At 44.4% G+C, this 18,863-nt stretch overlaps 1 protein-coding gene across 10 annotated transcripts in view; it reads right to left on the reverse strand.

The window, feature by feature from the left end:
- The window catches only part of EVL (Enah/Vasp-like), a 151,771-nt gene that overhangs the window by 101,053 nt on the left and 31,855 nt on the right, over positions 1 to 18,863 (reverse strand). The window lies entirely within an intron of this gene.

Here is an 18,863-nt window from a genome sequence, read left to right on the forward strand (position 1 = left end):
TAACTCTCCTGAGCCCAATAACTTGGAAAACAAAACTCCTAGATGGTTGTCACCTTTGGAGGCTAAAGCAGTGAAAAAACTCAATATGGTGGCCAAAGTATTGGGAAATTTTGGAACAAGAAGGTGATAAATTGAAATTACAGAGCCATGAGAAATTAAAAACAAAAGTACGAGATTGGCTCCATTATTTCCAAATAATGGAGGTTTACAAACAAGACAGGAAAATTGGCTTCCAGGTGGAGAAATCAAAATTAGAAACAGAACTGTTAGAACCCAATGTTAAGAATTTGTCAAGAATGTATAACATGTTGCTGAAGTGGAATACACAAGACGAAACAGTTAAATCAGTTATGATTAAGTGGGCACAGGATATTGGTTATAACATTATGTTTGCTGACTGGGAATGGTTGTGGACCACCGGTATAAAATTTACGGCATGTAATGCCTTAAAGGAAAATATTATGAAAATGATCTATAGGTGGTACATGACCCCAGTCAAGCTAGCAAAAATCTATCATTTGCCTGACAATAAGTGTTGGAAGTGTAAAGAAACTGAAGGTACTTTCTACCACCTTTGGTGGACGTGCCCGAAGATTAAGGCTTTCTGGAAAATGATATATAATGAAATGAAAAAGGTACTTAAATGTACTTTCCCTAAGAAACCAGAGGCCTTTCTCTTGGGCATTGTTAGCCAATTGGTGTCGAAGAAAGATAGAACTTTTTTTATGTACGCTACTACAGCAGCAAGAATACTTATCGCAAAGCATTGGAAGACCCAAGATCTACCCACTCTGGAAGAATGGCAGATGAAGGTGATAGACTATATGACATTGGCTGAAATGACCGACAGAATCCGTGAACAGGGGAAAGAGACGGTGGATGAAGATTGGAAGAAATTTAAAACTTATCTCAAGAAATATTACAAAATTAATGAATGCTAAAATGTTGGGGTTTTTAGTAAGAAAAGGAGATTACAGCGACAAAAGATTAAGTAAAAGAAAAGAACAAATAAGGGACAAATTTGATAAAATTAAGTTTAGGATTTGCTGAAATAATTTTGGAAATTGGGATGTAGAAAGGGGAGGTTTGGGGGAGTCAGAGAAGTGAGGTTTAGGAAAAAAGGAGATGAAATTATACATGTTTGTTTGTTTCTTTATTTGTTTGTATTGTTTATAAAAACTTTGTAAAACCAATAAAAATATTTTTTAAAAAAATAAACATACTAAATCATAACATCCTTCATTCCAAAAGGCTTTTGATATTTTTACTTACTGTATTTTTTCGTGTATAAGCCGCCCCCATGTATAAGACGACCCCTATTGTTTTAAACCCAAAATTAAGAAATTACATTGTTTAGCTTTTGGGGGGGGGTTGGGGGAGGTCACTTCCGCCAATCACTCACCCGCCTGCCCACCACTGGCGATCACACACTTCGCCGCAAACACCAATTGTCTGCCCGCTCGCCACCACCAACAGCCCTCCCGCCCCCTTGCTGCAGCCGCCAATCGCCTGCCCAATTGCCGCAGCCACAGCCAATCGCCAGCAGGCCTTGCCACAGCCACCAATCACACGCCCAATCACCGCTGCCAATCTCCTGCTTGCTGCTGCCATTAATCACACGTCCCTCCTCTGCATTCACTATCCATGTATAAGACGACATCCAATTTTTGCCTAAATTTTTCTAGCAAAAAGCATTGTCTTATACACAGAAAAATACGGTATTTTAAATATTTTTAAGTATTATTGTATCAAGTATTGTTAAACCCTGGGCACCACAATTTAAGAAGGACATTGACATGTTGGAACATGTGCAGAAGAGGGCGACCAAGGATCTGGAAACCAAGCCTTATGTAGAACGGTTGAAGGAGCTGGGTATGTTTAGCCTGGAAAAGAGGAAACTGGCTTATTCCTCTATTTTCAAATATGCCTTTTCCTTTGTGGGTGCAAATTGCTTCCATGTAGGATAAACCCTTTCATTCTTGCACATATTTTGCAACAAAAAGACGCTGTCTTTTTGCAGATTTCTCCCCTGTGAAACTGTTAGTGACTTTGCATGCAAACACATATGAATGCAAATGCATTTAAAATAAATTAATAATAATAATCCACGAGGTCATATGGGAAAATAATCCTGCTGAGTTTCTACACCAAAGCATGGAGAAAATAAAGATTAAGCCAAGGTGGTCCTTTTTAATGTAGCTAACGGCCCAGGTTGCTACACAAGAGAAAGCGCTGGTTGACCTACTGCTCTAATTAGGCTAGCAGACATTTTGACATTTATGTTGTTGAAAGGAGACAATGTTAATAGCTGGAGGGGAGGCTGTCAGTGCTTCTAACAATCACAGCATCGCTGGCATTGCATGCTGTGGCCTTTATATATTCAACGTACTTACGGAAACCCTGATTTCTTTTTTAAAAAACAGGCAGATGGCTTGTTCTATAGGATGCACATTTTACGAAACTACCGCCTTTCTTGCACCCAATATTAATTCCATTTCCCACTTGATACAGGCATTTACTAATTTTAATCAATGCATTTTGCAACTTAAGATAGAGCACTAGTAGCAGCAGCAACACAATAAAGGCATAGCTGCAGATTTTCTCTGCAGATACTGATAAGACTCTCTGGCCAATGTCAACTATATTGAGCCAGATGGGCTCAAGGTCTGACTAGCTATAAAGCTTCCTGTGTTCCCTTATGATGTAGGCTTCTGCGTATGACTTGCCTTAAGCTTTTGAGAAAGAATGGGACACACACATTTAAAGAGACTTAAAAAGGCAGAGAGAACCACATGTTTTAGGGCAGGAAAGAGAAGCACATTTCAAGGGCCTTCATTCTAACTGCCTGGCAAAAGGACAACTCTGGGTCGCAAAGATCAACTCTCCCTCGGCCTTGTCGTTTCTGCCACTGTGCTGTGACTGTTAAACGCTCGCACTTTAATTAAGTAGAGTTTTACAGCCACTTTATCCTGGCATAAATCACTACATGGCGACACGAAGAGAGCCGGAGCCAGTTTGCACGAAAACATTTTTCATGTGCGGTTAACAGCCAAACTGTTTGCAAGCACGAAAGCTCCATAACAGATTTCTCTGCCACAGGCAAGTAGGACGCATGGGCTCTCTCCTTGATTATATGAATGCAGCCTGTTTCCAGATTTTCTAAAGGTTTTTTTTTTGCAGCTGTACAGGAAGAGGAAGCCTCCCCTTCCCCTTGCAGGCTTATCTGTTTCCTGCCAGTGCCAAACAGCTTAGACCCTGGGCACACCCATGCATTTAAAGAACCCATGCATTTAAAGAACATTCCCAAGAATCCTGGGAACTGTAGTTCTCCGCTCACAGAGCTACAATTCACAGCACCTCTACTGAACAACAGTTCTCAAGATTATCCGGGGGAAGTAAAGTGCTTTAAATGAATGGTGAAGTTTACCTGTAATCCTATTTTTTCTTGTGCTTCTTTATTCCTTTATGCTCCCACTACCCATCATTCCCTTCGAGATACCCAGTTCTAAGTTTGCATCCGGTATCTTCCTTAACCACCCTTCCCTTGATTCTTCAAATCTGCATGGGTGAGAAATTCACCCATGCCTGTACTATGCACATCTTGTTTTTTTCTTTCCTTATTACTGGGGTATGTGAGCCCTACATTTGCTCTGATGGCAGTGGGTGGGAAAGGGAGGGTTGTTTTTTTCAGTGCCGCAGTGAGACTGGAAAACGGGTTAAGTCCCTGTTGGTGTCAAGGGGGGCTCCCTTATCACCACCAAGCTGTGGTGTGTGCTTGTGCGTGCGTGTTAGGGACTGGACTGAGAAGGAATGGTGGAGATTCCAACCCCATCCTGAACCTTCCTGAGAAGAGGACAGTATAGATTTAGAACAGTGGTTTGCAGAAGGTCACAGTTCCGAGGCTGCAGTGGAGAGAAGCTGGGAAATATTGGGAGAGGGGCAGCAGGAAGAAGAAGCACCAGGGGCGAGACAGCTGACAAACTCGTGTCTTTAGAAAGCATTCCTGACCCTCCCCTCCCAGGACCCGGCGGTCATTGAGAGTAGGAGAACAGAAAGCTCAGAGGCAGAAAGCACAGATCAGTCAACATATCAGGATGATGTATAATAGGAGAGAGGGGGTGGGACTTTACTCGGAGCAATGCCATTACTGAAATAGAGGCACCTTTTCTAAGCCTCTCGCTGTGAATATTGAATAAAAGACTTGGTAAGAGCTCTTCTTGTGGTACCTCAGGTTAAGAACTTAATTCGTTCTGGAGGTCCGTTCTTGACCTGAAACTGTTCTTAACCTGAGGTACCACTTTAGCTAATGGGGCCTCCCGCCGCCGCCACGCAATTTCTGTTCTCATCCTGAAGCAAAGTTCTTAACCCGAGGTACTACTTCCGGGTTAGCGGAGTCTGTAACCTGAAGCGTCTGTAACCCGAGGTACCATTGTATCTGATTCTTGGCTGCCCCAAAGCCTGACAAGAGAGGTCTGATCTCCATTCCAATCTCAGTGCAGAAGTAAAAGGGCTAAACCTCCCATTCCGACGTTTCCTTCAGAATGAGTCAGGCTCCCCTTCCCGCCTAGATGATAAGTTGAAGAAAAGCAATAATTCTATCTGCCTGCAATGTCTTTAGGCACATGTCTAGTTTGGCCACAGAGCCTCTCTGTGTCTCATATGAGAATTTCATCCCGGGCAAATCAACCTTTAACTTCTGCCGCAGAATATGAACTGCATGCTAACACTGTAGCTGCAAGGCTGAAAGGTTAGCATATCAGAATCCTTGATGACATTCCAGACATCAGGCCTTATTTCTACCAATGGCTGCAGGGGAATGATTTGCAGACCACATGGGCATGTATTGCCTGTCACCCAAGGCGACATTATGCATTTTTGTGTCCACCCGTCCCATAACTGTGCACTTTTTGAACTTGCTTAGAGTCTTTAAAAGCAGCCAAGATTAAGACAATTTGCAAACCATTTATTGGAACTGATGTCAAACACTGCACTGGGACAGAAATGCCAGTAAAACACAGTTAACACACAATTTCACAAGGCGGTACTATTAATTTTTCTACAGCAAGGAAAACAAATTTCTGCAACAACACGCCCCCCCCCCCAACCCTCTCATCCCAGAATATGTTATGGAAATGCATATATTCATCAGGGTCTATACATATCCCTGTTATGATTTTACCCATGTATTTAATTATAAAATGTTTTGGGATCCAGTATTGCTGATAAAGCAGGGTATAGCTATGATATAAAAAGGAAACAAGAACAACAACAATGGTATTATTTATACCCCGCCCATCTGGCTGGGTTTCCCCAGCCATTCTGGATGGCTTACAGCACATATAAAAACATAGTAAATTGTCAAACATTTAAAACTTCCCAATATGGGGCTGCCTTCAGATGTCTTCTGAAAGTTGTGTAGTTCTTTATCTCCTTGACATCTGATGGGAGGGCGTTCCACAGGGAGGGTGCCACTCTGAGAAGGCCCTCTGCCTGGTTCCATGTAACTTCACTTTTTGCAAATGAAATCACATGCATATATGCTTTTTTGTCACAACGATGAGGTTTCCTTCCAGTGAGAATAATGTCAGCTCAGTACACACTTTCCACATTACAGGTTCTATCCCGGTGATCTATAGGTTGTGCTAGGAAAGAGCTCTATTTTGGGGTGGTTCCAGACTGTCAACATTTTCAGGTTGAATTCAGTCACGTGCCAGAAACCACTTACAGGTTGATTTGGTGCCCTTATGCAACAAATCTGCTCTTCCACCCAAAACTGGACTCTGCGATAAGGAAAGTGAAACAAAAATGCACTGGAAAGTGTGGGGTGATGACTCCTTCATCGCAACACACCATCTAACCTCCCCAGAAACAAATCGGAAGTAATGCTCAATGAACACCTTCCTACAAACAAATCTGGATGGACACTCGGTTAACACGTTGCCTGGATGTGACCAAGGTCATTCACTCCAACCGGAACTATCTTAAAATATTTCAGAACCACAAGCCAACAACCAGGGAAGGAGAGAGGGAAATAAAGAGACTTTTCAGACCTGAGCATCTTGAACATTGCACATGCAAAATTATGTATCTTATCTTAATCTGCCGAACCTGTTTTCTCCCAGTTGTCTGCACTGTCAGACATTCTGTGGGTTTAGTTTTAACACCGTCTGGCTAAAGGACAGAACGAGAAATGCAGTGATGGAGATGACCTTTGCTGCAGTGCTGAATTTTCGTTCCGGGGCTGAAAATGCTAGAATTGAAAAGGGTAGGAGGGCAAACCTTCTCCATAAAGTTAAAGCGAAGCCTCTGCACGTGCCTGGATCCAGTTTGACAGGCACTGTCATTTTCAGGGGTAAAGAGAGGCCAATTTTACGAAGCAATTCTGTGTTTCTGTATCCACGAAGCTTGCAATCTAGCAGAAGAAGCCACTGAAGCGGTCAGACCACTATCTTTGTTAGGCTAATGGCCTAAGCACCACGTTCCACATAACTTCAACAGCAGGGCCATGTTGCCATAGCAACAATTAAGTGATGGAGCTCCCCAGCAAGGGGTAGACATTTCCCCACCCCTCACCTGGTGGGATGCCAGGTCATCCTATAGGTGGGGGGGGCTAGTTTTGTAGGTGAGCTTATAACTGGGCTAGAAGATGGACAGAGAAGCTTGACTTCATCTGTGGGCCAAATCCCATAGCTTTGGGGAGGGGGGTTTCCCCTGGAAACCTAATGGGGAAGCAAGATCTGTTAGAGCAGGCAAGGCAAACTTGGCCCTCCAGATGTTTTGGGACTACAACTCCCATCATCCCTAGCTAACAGGACCAGTGGTCAGGGATGATGGGAGCTGTAGTCTTAAAAACATCTGGAGGGCCGAGTTTGCCTATGCCTGTGTTGGAGTGTTGATGCTGCGAGCCCTTCCATCTTATGCTCAATTCATACAGAAGTGTGAATAAAGTCTCCATTGACCTCCATTCTAAGGAAACTAAATCTGGTGTAATCACTGAAACCTCAGAAGTCTCTCACTGCTCAGGGACTGAGGTGCATGAAACAATATGTTCAGGTGCCCAGCGCCCATGGAAGCTCTGCCACTGCCCAACAAACAGGAACTGTGCACCCACCTACATGTGACATGGACAAAGGAGGAGTCAGCTCACAGAGATCAAACTGCGGTAATGTCCATCATGATGCACACACACCCCACCATGCAAATAATGCAGAGGAGAAGGCAGCCACAATTAAGGGTCCTCCATAGTGCAGTCTGCTTTGTTCCAAGTAAGACCATTGGTCCATCTAGTTCACTACTGTCTATATACTGACTGCCAGCAGTTTCCAGGGTCATTACCTGGGGGATTCCTGTGATTGAACCTGGGACCACCTGTACTTGAAGCATGCGCTCTACCTCTGAATTGCAGCCCTAAGCAATGCAATGGCAGGGGGGTTGGACTAGATGACTCTCGGGGACCCCTTCCAACTCTACAATGCTGTACAGTGGTACCTCAGGTTACATACGCTTCAGGTTACATATGCTTCAGGTTACAGACTCCGCTAACCCAGAAATAGTGCTTCAGGTTAAGAACTTTGCTTCAGGATGAGAACAGAAATCGGGCTCTGGCAGTGCAGCAGCAGCAGGAGGCCCCACTAGCTAAAGTGGTGCTTTATGTTAAGAACAGTTTCAGGTTAAGTACGGACCTCCGGAACGAATTAAGTACTTAACCTGAGGTACCACTGTATTTCTATAACTAGTTTGGCCCTTGCTGGTCCTCAATATGCATTTGGAGCAGGGTGAGGAGGCAGAAAAAGGTTAATCAAACAGATAAACATAAATGGTCCATTTACTACTGGCAAAGTGGCCCAGGACTCAGTAATTCCCAACACTGCTTGAAACTGCTTAATGTCAGATTTCATCATTTCACTTGGGGGAGTGGCACCGCTAGGGCAAACTAACTGCAAATCTCTTTTGCCAGGTTTGGTTAAGCCCAGCGTGAAATTCATTTAACAGAGCCTTAACAGCACCACTGTAAAGAATCTGCAGCTAGTCAGTCATGCAGAATGCGTGAACACATATATATCCCTTTGTTGCTTCTGAGTTTCAGAATGCATCCAAATTTCATTTCTGTAATTCACACTTATCTCAGGCCGCTGGTCTCATGCTTCTGCTTCCCCTTTGATTCACAATTTCGCAGCTGCTGCAGCTGTTAAACCAACCCCACTCTCCGCCAAAAAAACACAACCCCAGATAACAGATTTCTCTCCCCCCCCCCTTCCCCTGATCCAAATGAGTGGAGTCAGCTATGAAATATTAATCTGTCAGCATTCTACAAGCTACAACATTTCAGGAATGTATTCTTAATTATACATTTCCGCTCACATCTAGGAAATTAAACCCAGGACGAAGCACCAACTTTGAAGCAAAGGGCGTTTTCAGGCAAAATGGCATACAGGGTGGTATTTGCAAGGATTTCCACTTGTGTAACAGGACTTCCCTCTCCTCTCCTCCCCAAGTCTCCTCCAGAAGGGAACCCCTAGAACAGACTTAGGGAGCATATGAGAGGAGAGGAGAGGGGGAGAATAATACACTGCACAAGCTGAAATCCTTACACTGATGGAACAGCCACCTGCTTTGGATACAACCCACAGACTGGAGCATGGGATGGGCTGGATCATGCCCAATGGCCCCACCCCAACCTACACAGCTCCTGTTCAGATATAAATCTGAACAGGCCCTGCATCTAGACAAGCCTGCACATATACAGATATGTGTAGGGTCTGTTCAGACACTAGCCTGGATGTGCCAAGCAAGCAGGGCATGATCTTAGCAGGATGACACCCACCCAAATGCACCATGTTGTCTTCAAAGCGCAAGTAACAAAGGGGTAGCACATTCATCCATTAATAAGTAACTAATTTGGCATACGTGGATCTAATGTGTTCGGAATCCTGATCAAAAGTTATCGCCGCTGTGGTTTTTTATTGCTCATGATTGCCCCCATTTTGCATTAAGAATCATAGAATCATAGAATCATAGAGTTGGAAGAGACCACAAGGGCCATCGAGTCCAACCCCCTGCCAAGCAGGAAACACCATCAGAGCACTCCTGACATATGGTTGTCAAGCCTCTGCTTAAAGACCTCCAAAGAAGGAGACTCCACCACACTCCTTGGCAGCAAATTCCACTGTCAAACAGCTCTTACTGTCAGGAAGTTCTTCCTAATGTTTAGGTGGAATCTTGAAGAGCCTGCTGGATCCTGCTAGATCCGCCCAATAACCCAGCTAGTCCAGCATCCCGTTTTACAGTGGCCAACCAGATTCCTGTGGGAAAACCCAAGCGCAAGAGGGCTCTCCTCTCCTGCGGTTTCCTGATACTGGCATTCATAAGCTCTGCTGCCTCCAACAGTCAATGTTGGAGTAGCCATCATGAGCTGCATCCTCCATTAATTTGTCTCATCCTCTTTGAAAGCCTTCCTAATTTGGTGGCCATCACTGCCTCCACTCCTGTACCACAAGCTGCACAGTTTTAACTATGGACTGTGTGAAGAAGTACTTTTTTAAAATACCTGTCCTGGATTTCCCAGTGGTCAAGATCACCAATTCATGGCCAAGGTCACAGCAATTTTCTTCAAAGAAACCGTAAGGACATAATATGAGCCTGCTGGATCAGACCAATGGGACATTTAGCCCAGCATCCTGTTCTCACAGTGGCTAACCTGATATCCAGCAGGAAATCTGCAAGCTTGGCATGAGCGCAAAAGCATTCTGCCCATCTGCAATTCCTAGAAACTTCTATAACTGCCTTTACTCATTTTTTTGTGTCACATGACTATGGTTACAATAAATTCCTGGGCAAATCTCTCACTAGGTGGAGGGTTTTTGAAACCTAAGCGATTCACCTGCAAGATCATCTTGCTGCAAGGCTGCGAGGTTTCTGGAGTGCAAGGTTCAGTTTGGAGATGCTGTGACTCACCAACTAATTTTGTATATTATTCCTACAAACAGCAGCATCTGAAGCATGAAAGAGCCATTTCTACACATGCTTATCCCAGCAAAAGCTATCTCTGGAATATAATCGGAAAGGCAGCTGCATCTTGGCTTGTGAGGAACTGCGCATTTAAAAAAGAGCAAATTGAAAGCAGGGCTGCTTCTTGCAGAGCTTTTAGGGAAGTGGAAGAGTCTAAAAACTCCTTGATCCATATGAAATCAGTCTGTGTACAGTAAGGGTTGATGGGAATTGTAGTCCCAAAACAGCTGGAGAACCAAGTTTTGGGGAACCCTGTTCTGGAAGGCCACAAATGGTGTTTCTCTGCGCACTAGGTCCAACATCTGACACACCTGAAACTTGGTGAGTACATGGAGGATGCGTCACACAACCCCAATTACCTTTGGGCTTCCTCAGACTGAAGCTGATAAGAACGACAGCCCAACAACATGTGGAAGACACGACATTGGCTACCACTACATTAGATAATGACTGGGGGCTGGAAAGGTTTCGATATCCTGTTAGCCTAATCATGATCACGGCAAACACTAAAATTGGAAAGAACAGGGACCCCAGGGTATGGGGAATAGAAGGTATGTCTCCTGCTCTGTCCTATTAATCTACTTGCATGCCTGCTCCACCACACCCCGAAGTATCCTGCAGGGATGGAAAACCAGGACATCAGCCAGGACTTGGATTTATAGCACCCTCAAGCCCCACTCCTCCCAAGTTGGGTAACCTGGGCGTCACACTGGTATTTTTCCACAGTGAACTGTGTAAGTGTGTTTGTGTGTAACAAATGCGTTGGGGCGTGTGCATCTTTAAGACCTCCATGTATATGTGGCTGGGAATCCTGGGCCTGTCCAGTTAAACCTTTCCTGACAAAACGTTAAAAAATAACACCCTAGCTCAGTCTTGTAGAGAGAGCCGTGTCACATTCCTGCATCTGCAAGCTGCTCCAGCTGATTTATTGCACCATCCCTAGTTTATATGTGTACCGAATGTGCTGTGACGGGCTGCAGAATTTGTCAGGATCCTGCGCACCATTGCAGCAATGCAGGTGTCATGGAAATGCTGTGGAACTCCCTGCCACTACAAGGCTGTCTCAGTTGAGTCCCATGACCCTGGGATTAAGAGTCTCATGCTCTGCCAACTGAGCTAGCCGTTCAGGTATCCATGTGTTTTGTTTAAATTTCTGGAGTTTAATTTTTTTGCAACTTATGATTTTACATTCTTTAAAATCACTGCAAGCCACTTTGAGACCTAGATGGTGAAAAGCGGGAGATGAATTTTTGACATGAATAAAAATAACTGCTGTCCATGGCCAACATGCCACCAGAGGGAGTCTGTTGTGAACAACTCTTTATTGGCATTAGCCAAGATCTACAGAGTAGCACATAGCTGTTTTATCTTTTACCTAGACGGCCTTGCTCAGACCCAGTCCCCGTCTTCTGCCAATTCAGAACTGAGCAACAGACAAAAGCAATCTTTCTTGGTTGACCTGGGGTTTGTTTTATTTGTTTTAATTTGGGTTTGGGCTTTTCTTTTCTTTTCTTTTCTTTTCTTTCTTTTTTCGCATCAGCTTGGATTCTGATATTCCCATGATAAAACAGTTGACCCAGAATCTCCTTCCAGGCACTATTAGAATGATTTGTGGAAAGATGCTAAATCACATGCTGGTCTAATGATGGAGCAATCAGTTAAGTATTGCTTGGCTGTGGTTGACACACCCAGATCTTCCCAGAGTTGGCTGTTGTGAGAACCAGAAAGCTGGACTAGGCTGGCTTTTGGTCTGAGGCAGCAGGACTCCTTCTGTTCTTATATGTACAGCAGCAAGCTATGCATTCGTGGACTGTATGAATTTGTCCCACACAGTAAGATGCAACGTTCAGCGGTTTATAGATCAATTCTATACGTGTCTACTTACAGAAGGAACAGTTGAGGGAATTGAGTATGTTTCAATTATGGTGCTGGAGGAGACTCTTGAGAGTCCCATGGACTGCAAGAAGATCAAACCGATCCATTCTGAAGGAAATCAGCCCTGAGTGCTCACTGGAAGGACAGATCCTGAAGCTGAGGCTCCAGTACTTTGACCACCTCATGAGAAGAGAAGACTCCCTGGAAAAGACCCTGATGTTGGGAAAGATTGCAGGCACAAGGAAAAGGGGACATCAGAGGAAGAGATGGCTGGACAGTGTTCTCGAAGCTACCAGCATGAGTCTGACCAAACTGTGGGAGGCAGTGGAAGACAGGAGTGCCTGGCATGCTCTGGTCCATGGGGTCACGAAGAGTCGGACACGACTAAACAACAACAAAAGCCTGGGTAAAGAGAAGAGGAGATATGATAGCCATCTTCGAATACCTAAAGGGCTGTCACATGGAGCAACCTTGTTTTCTCCTGCTCCAGAGGCTAGGACCTGATTCAAGTTTCAAGAAAGGAGATTCTGACTAAACATCAGGAAGAACTTTCTGATGGGAAGAGTTGTTCAGGAAATGGACTCCCTCAGGAGGTTGTAGACTCTCCTTCCTTGGAGGTGTCTAAGTATAGGTTGGATGGCCATCTGTCATGTAGGATCTGGCTGAGATTCCTGCATTGCAGGTTGTAGGACTGGTTAAGCCTTGAGGTCCCCTCCTATTCTATAATTCTATGTTTCCAAGTACGTTTCGTTGGGTTCAGCAGAACTTATTTCCAAGCTAAGTGTGCATAAGCTTGCAGCCTCAATTTATCTGTTCAACTTCCTTTTTTAAAAATAATAATAATTGATTGCTTTTCTTAGAATCATAGAATCATAGAGTTGGAAGAGACCACAAGGGCCATCGAGTCCAACCCCCTGCCAAGCAGGAAACACCATCAGAGCACTCCTGACATATGGTTGTCAAGCCTCTGCTTAAAGACCTCCAAAGTAGGAGACTCCACCACAAGGTGGTGAATCAACAGTACATATACAACAAAAGAAAGCCTCTCCCTTAGTTACAATGATGTAGTGCAGAATGGAGCCATGTCACACAGCACACCAAAGGAGAAGAAAGAGCCCAACACAATAAAAGAAAAATAGTACAATTTCAGGAATCACACCAGCCAAAAGATTTTATATGCTTTAGGAAGTCCTCTGTCGACTGTCTTGTTTATGTGTGCAATAAAACAGTACCATTCTTCAATGAATCTGTTTGTGGCTTCCCCCTCTCTTTTCCCCTTGCCCCTTTTAACTTATTTATAAGTTTTTCATTTAAAGAAGTCTGCCACACTTTTGGGTACAATGTCATAACAGTGGCCAGTTGCTTCCAAAATCTGGCAAACACCAACCAGGCCGCTACCAGTAAATATACAATTAATGGTTTAAAGTGAGCATTCAAGTTTTCACCTTGAAATAAACTCAACAGGACAAGGTCGCTTGTCTTTCTGTAGGCCCTGGCCAGCAATTTCAACAAATGTTTCTTTTCAGTTCATCATAAGTGACCAAAACGGTAAAAAACAGGAAAAACGGAGAACGATAATGCTCAATGCAATCGTTGAACATGGATCATTTAAAACATGACATCTCACAGTGCCAAGGTACTTGAGTCTTGTGCATCATTTGGCTTAGATATATTTAATTATGCCTACCCAGCAAGCACATAAATACACTGTGATCTCCTCTTCTTATAAACAGCAGCATCAATCAGGCTAGCATTCTCCGGCAACTCTGTAGTAGGTAATCAGAAATCACGTCCTATTCAAGCCTGATTTAAGCCATCAGGTCCCATTTAGCAGAGCACTTACTTGGCCGGATTTATACATATGCTGGACAAGGCTCTGATTCAGCAAAATACTTTAAAAGCTGGGTGCCCCTGAGGCTGGGGACTGGGAAATCAAAACAGTGGCCTGGAGGGTGCAGAGACATGATTTGCACACTCTAATGGCTGGAAATAGCTTGTTAATTAAGTCATGGGTCAGGAGTCTATCCTCCTGCACTAGTTTCTTAAGGACCCCAGAAGACAACTGATAAAAATAGCCGGCTGGATTAGGAACACACACAAAAGATTATCTGCTAGCAGTTTGGTTTTGCTTCATAGCAGCATTCTCAAACAGTGAGTGGAGACTTCCACAGCTTTTAACATTTGATTTGAGCAATATCCAGGAATCATTTTGCGAGAAGTTTAAGAATTGGGGGTGGGATGGGCGAGATCCCCACCTATGCCTACAAATATAAACACATGTCGCTGATACTCACAGGTAATCTTCTTTACAGGTTAGGACTATTATGGTCTGATGCTTACATCATGCATTTATGTCTCTCCCTAACTAGGATGGCAGAATGGCCCACATATTAGAGGATGAGTCATCCTACACAGCTGTAACACAAGGCAGGTTATCCTGGACCGATTTAAAGCAGAAGAGCTGTAGACCAGAGAGTCCTGCTTTTGGTCCTGTGCCCAGGATGACTACTGAACCAATCTCTGATAGAAGACTTCTTTACCTGGCCAAATTCAAGGAGTTACTATTAGTATATACAGTAAAGCCTTTAAGACCTTGGGACCAGTTTGCTTGAAGGATCACTTTGCCCTAAATATGCCCATTCAACCCTTTTTGATCCAAAGAACTGCCAATCGTACAAGTGACTTATGGGAATTACAGGGACAGAACTACCTAAGTTGTATGGAAATTTATTTATGTATGCTACTACTGTACAGCAGCAAGAATGCTACCTGCCCAAAACTGGAAAGAAGCAGAAGTCCCAGCAAAGGAAGAATGGATTAAACAAAAACAACTCATGGAATATGCAGAAATTGGCTAAACTTACCAGAAGAATAAGAAATCATGATAACAAACTTTTTATAAAAGAATGGAAATGGTTTATTGAATATGGACAAATAAAAACTAATAAAAACAATGGCAGGATTATTGTAATAACCTGCAGTTTCATAAGAGTATATATTTAAAGTAGATAATTAAATGAACGAATTAAATGAATTTGGATATGCAGCAGATATTAAAAAATAAATTTAAGGGACCGCAGAAAGAGGGGGAGAGGAGGAAGTCAAAGTTTGAAATGTTAAATTGATTGTAAAACTAATGAAATGTATAAACTTGAAAAGTATAAATAAAATTAAAAATAAAAATTACAGCAACCCTCTGCAATGTGTGCATCTTTTTGCCCAATGTGAGGCCTGAACCCTTGAACTTGAGATTAAGAGTCTCATGCTCTACAAGCTGGTTCCTTAGTGGGGCACTTAACTTGTGGGACTCCCTGCTCATGCGTATTAGGTATGTACCTTTAATGTTCTCAGAACCTGCTAAAAGCTTTTCTGACTTAGGCAAACCTAACCAGAAATATCAATTTGATAGGTATTTTAACATGTAATCTGCCCCCCCCCCCATGTACAGGATATAAAATTGCTGATTTTATTTTGAAATAAAATAGGTCGACTTGTTTTTCAAATCCTGTTGAAAAGTAAAGGAAGATTTAAAGAACACAGGCCTTTATCTGAAAGTCAGTGAAATGTTCAGAACTAAGTCCCATATACAGACATTCCTCTCCTGCACGATAAAAATGTTTTCTGGTGAATTTTCTTGCATATCTTACTGGATTAAAAACAACAACCCCGAAGCAGTCCATCCCTAATATATTCTCAAACTGAAAGAAAGGGTGCGTTTTTATATAAGAGCAATTTACATACCTCTGATTAATACATATAATCTCATTAATATTCGCTGAGAAGGGAAAACAAACATACACCCATGAAGAGAGCAAAATTTACTCAGTCAGAAAGAATGACTTGAGCTACGTGTGCCTGCAAGGCAAGGTGCATAATAAAATATGCAGATGCAGTTTGATCTAGGTCATTATGAAATTTATTCTATGGACAAGATATAGTCAAACCAGGTGACAATCAACCTGTGAACTTAAGATAAGGTCTTGTCCTCCGAGGCCTACTGCAAGGTTTCCAAAATCTTTTCATTAATAGTTTTATTCGAAAAAATTCACATCTGTCTCTCCCCTAAATTTTCCCAACTTTGTGTCTCTCCTCCTCCTCCTTCCCTGACACTCCTGACGACACTTCCACCATGAAACACAGGGAGTCAAACATGTTCCAACGCAGGGGTGGGGAACTTCTGATGGCTAGGCCAAATTTGGCCCACCAGGATGTCATAGACTGGGCAGGATGCAGAGAAGTGGTGGGAGGGAGCAGTTGGGGAACCCCGAGGGGAAGAAGGCTCAGAGCCAGGGGTCTGGTGGTGGGACAACGATGAGCAGTCAGAAGGAGGAGGAGCAGACAACTCTATGATGTCACTGGACAGACTGTAGGAGGCCCTGCCCACCTGTCAAATTTTGGTCCACCAGCCGTGGGGAGGTATATAAGTAATATAAGTAAAAGTTATACATAACAAAAAGAAAGATGATAGCAATATATTATGAAAAGGGGGGAAGGGGAAACAACATTCCTGTTTTCTGCTGCTCCAGAGAAGCGGACACAGAGCAATGGATCCAAACTACAAGAAAGAAGATTCCACCTAAACATTAGGAAGAACTTCCTGACAGTAAGAGCTGTTCGACAGTGGAATTTGCTGCCAAGGAGTGTGGTGGAGTCTCCTTCTTTGGAGGTCTTTAAGCAGAGGCTTGACAACCATATGTCAGGAGTGCTCTGATGGTGTTTCCTGCTTGGCAGGGGGTTGGACTCGATGGCCCTTGTGGTCTCTTCCAACTCTATGATTCTATGATTCTATGATTCCCTGACTTTTGATATCCGTAGTTCTGGTTATAGGTAGGTAGCCATGACGTGTGCATGCACACGAAAGCTCTTACCAATAACAAACTTAGTTGGTCTCTAAGGTGCTACTGGAAGGATTTTTTTTATTTTGATATCCGAGGCACAAAGGTATTTTCGAGGTTTTAATAACAATCTGGAGGCAGTTTATGCTCAAAAGTATCTTTCAGATTTCAAGCGTGCATCATCCTTGCAAGTCCAAGTTAGCCAGTATACCATGCTTAGAGGTAGAGGTACCCCTGAGCGTTAGGCAGTGGCGTAGCGTGGGTTCTCAGCACCCGGGGCAAGGCAAGTAATTTGCGCCCCCTAACCCGGGGCAAGGCAAGTAATTTGCGCCCCCTAACCCGAAGGCTGGCGCGGGGAGAAGGTCTCTCTGCCCCACTGCCAGGCTTCGGAGCAGCCATCCGAAGGCTGGTGGTGGGAGGAGGTCTCTCCGCCCCACCGCCAGCCTTCGGAGGAGGTCCGAGGACAGTGGGGTTCCTGCTTCCTCGAGGAGGGCCGGCCAAACGCGCCCCCCCAAATGTTGCGCCCGGTGCGGCCGGCACCCCTGGCACCCCCCACGCTACGCCACTGGCGTTAGGTCCAGTCGCGGATGACTCTGGGGTTGTGTGCTCATTTCACTCTATAGGCCGAGGGAGCCGGCGTTTGTCCACAGACAGTTTCCGGGTCATGTGGCCAGCATGACTAAGCCGCTTCGGGCGAACCAGAGCAGTGCATGGAAATGCTGTTTACCTTCCTGCCGGAGCGGTACCTATTTATCTACTTCTTGCACCTGACGTGCTTTTGAACTGCTAGGTGGGCAGGAGCTGGGACCAAACAACGGGAGCACACCTCGTTGCGGGGATTCAAACTACCAACCTTCTGATCGGCAAGCCCTAGGCTCTGTGGTTTAAACCACAGCACCACCCTCCTCATTTCACCAGGGATCTACAAATCCAGTCAACTGATGGCCAATTATGACTGCTTCTCTCTGGCTTAACGCACCTTCCTCCATGTCCAGCACAACAGTCCCATCATGTCACTTTGCACTGTCCTTTTGCAGAAGGCAAGAAACAGTAGGAATCTCCCTCACTTGTTAGAAGGTTCCCTCTTTCCATTAAGAACATAAGAAGAACGTGCAGGATCAGACCAATGACCTGCCAGGCAGCAGAAGAACTGAGCCCCACAGCAGGTTGCCAGGAAGGTACAAGACAAGGGAAAGTTCTTATCAACTGTGTTTTATTCAATATTCACAGAGAGAGGCTTAGAAATGCAGCCTTTCAGAATACTTTTGCTCTCCGACTTTTAAGGCTCACCGGGTTCTGGAATGCTTTCTAGTGATAACGTGTCAGCCTCCTCCTCTCCCATTATTTCCCAACTTTCCCCCTCATCTTCCTCTGAGCTGTGACCTCCCTCAAGCGGCTTCTTCTCTGGAAGGGTCAGGCTGGGGAGGAGGTCTCCATCATTCCTCCTCTGCCCAGTCCCTGAAATGACCCCTCTAGCCTAGCATGCTATTCTCACAGTGGCCATCCAGATGCCTGTGGGAAATCTGCAAGCAGGACCTACTCAGAAGAGTACCCTTCCCTCCTGTGGTTTCCGGCAACTGGTATTCAGAAACATATATTGTCTCTGACCATGGAGGCAGAGTTGTAGCCCTTACGGCTAGCAGTCACCGATAGCCTTATTCTCCCCAAATTTGTCCAATAAATAATATTATTTATTAAATTTGTATCCCACCCGACCTCCCAAGGTGACAAACACACAACTAAAACATCTAAAAATATTTGCCATGATGGAATCTTAACCAAGCAAGCCCACCATCTTTAAAGCAAGATCTCTGCAATCCATCTGTGTGCAAAACTGTCATGGATGATGTTCTTTGAATCCACAGCTAGGTTGGCAGGCGCTGGGACCGAGCAGCGGGAGCACACCCCGCCGCGGGGATTCGAATCGCCGACCTTTCGATCGGCAAGCCCTAGGCGCTGAGGCTTTTACCCACAGCGCCACCCGCGTCCCACTAGTAGATAAATAGGTACCGCTATTTAGGTAAACGGCGTTCCCGTGCGCTGCTCTGGTTCACCAGAAGTGGCTTAGTCATGCTGGCCACATGACTCGGAAGCTGTCTGCAGACAAACACCGGCTCCCTCGGCCTATAGAGCGAGATGAGCGTG

The sequence above is a fragment of the Podarcis vaucheri genome, assembly GCF_965113315.1.
Source record: "Podarcis vaucheri genome assembly, chromosome: 1".
NCBI lineage: Eukaryota > Metazoa > Chordata > Lepidosauria > Squamata > Lacertidae > Podarcis > Podarcis vaucheri.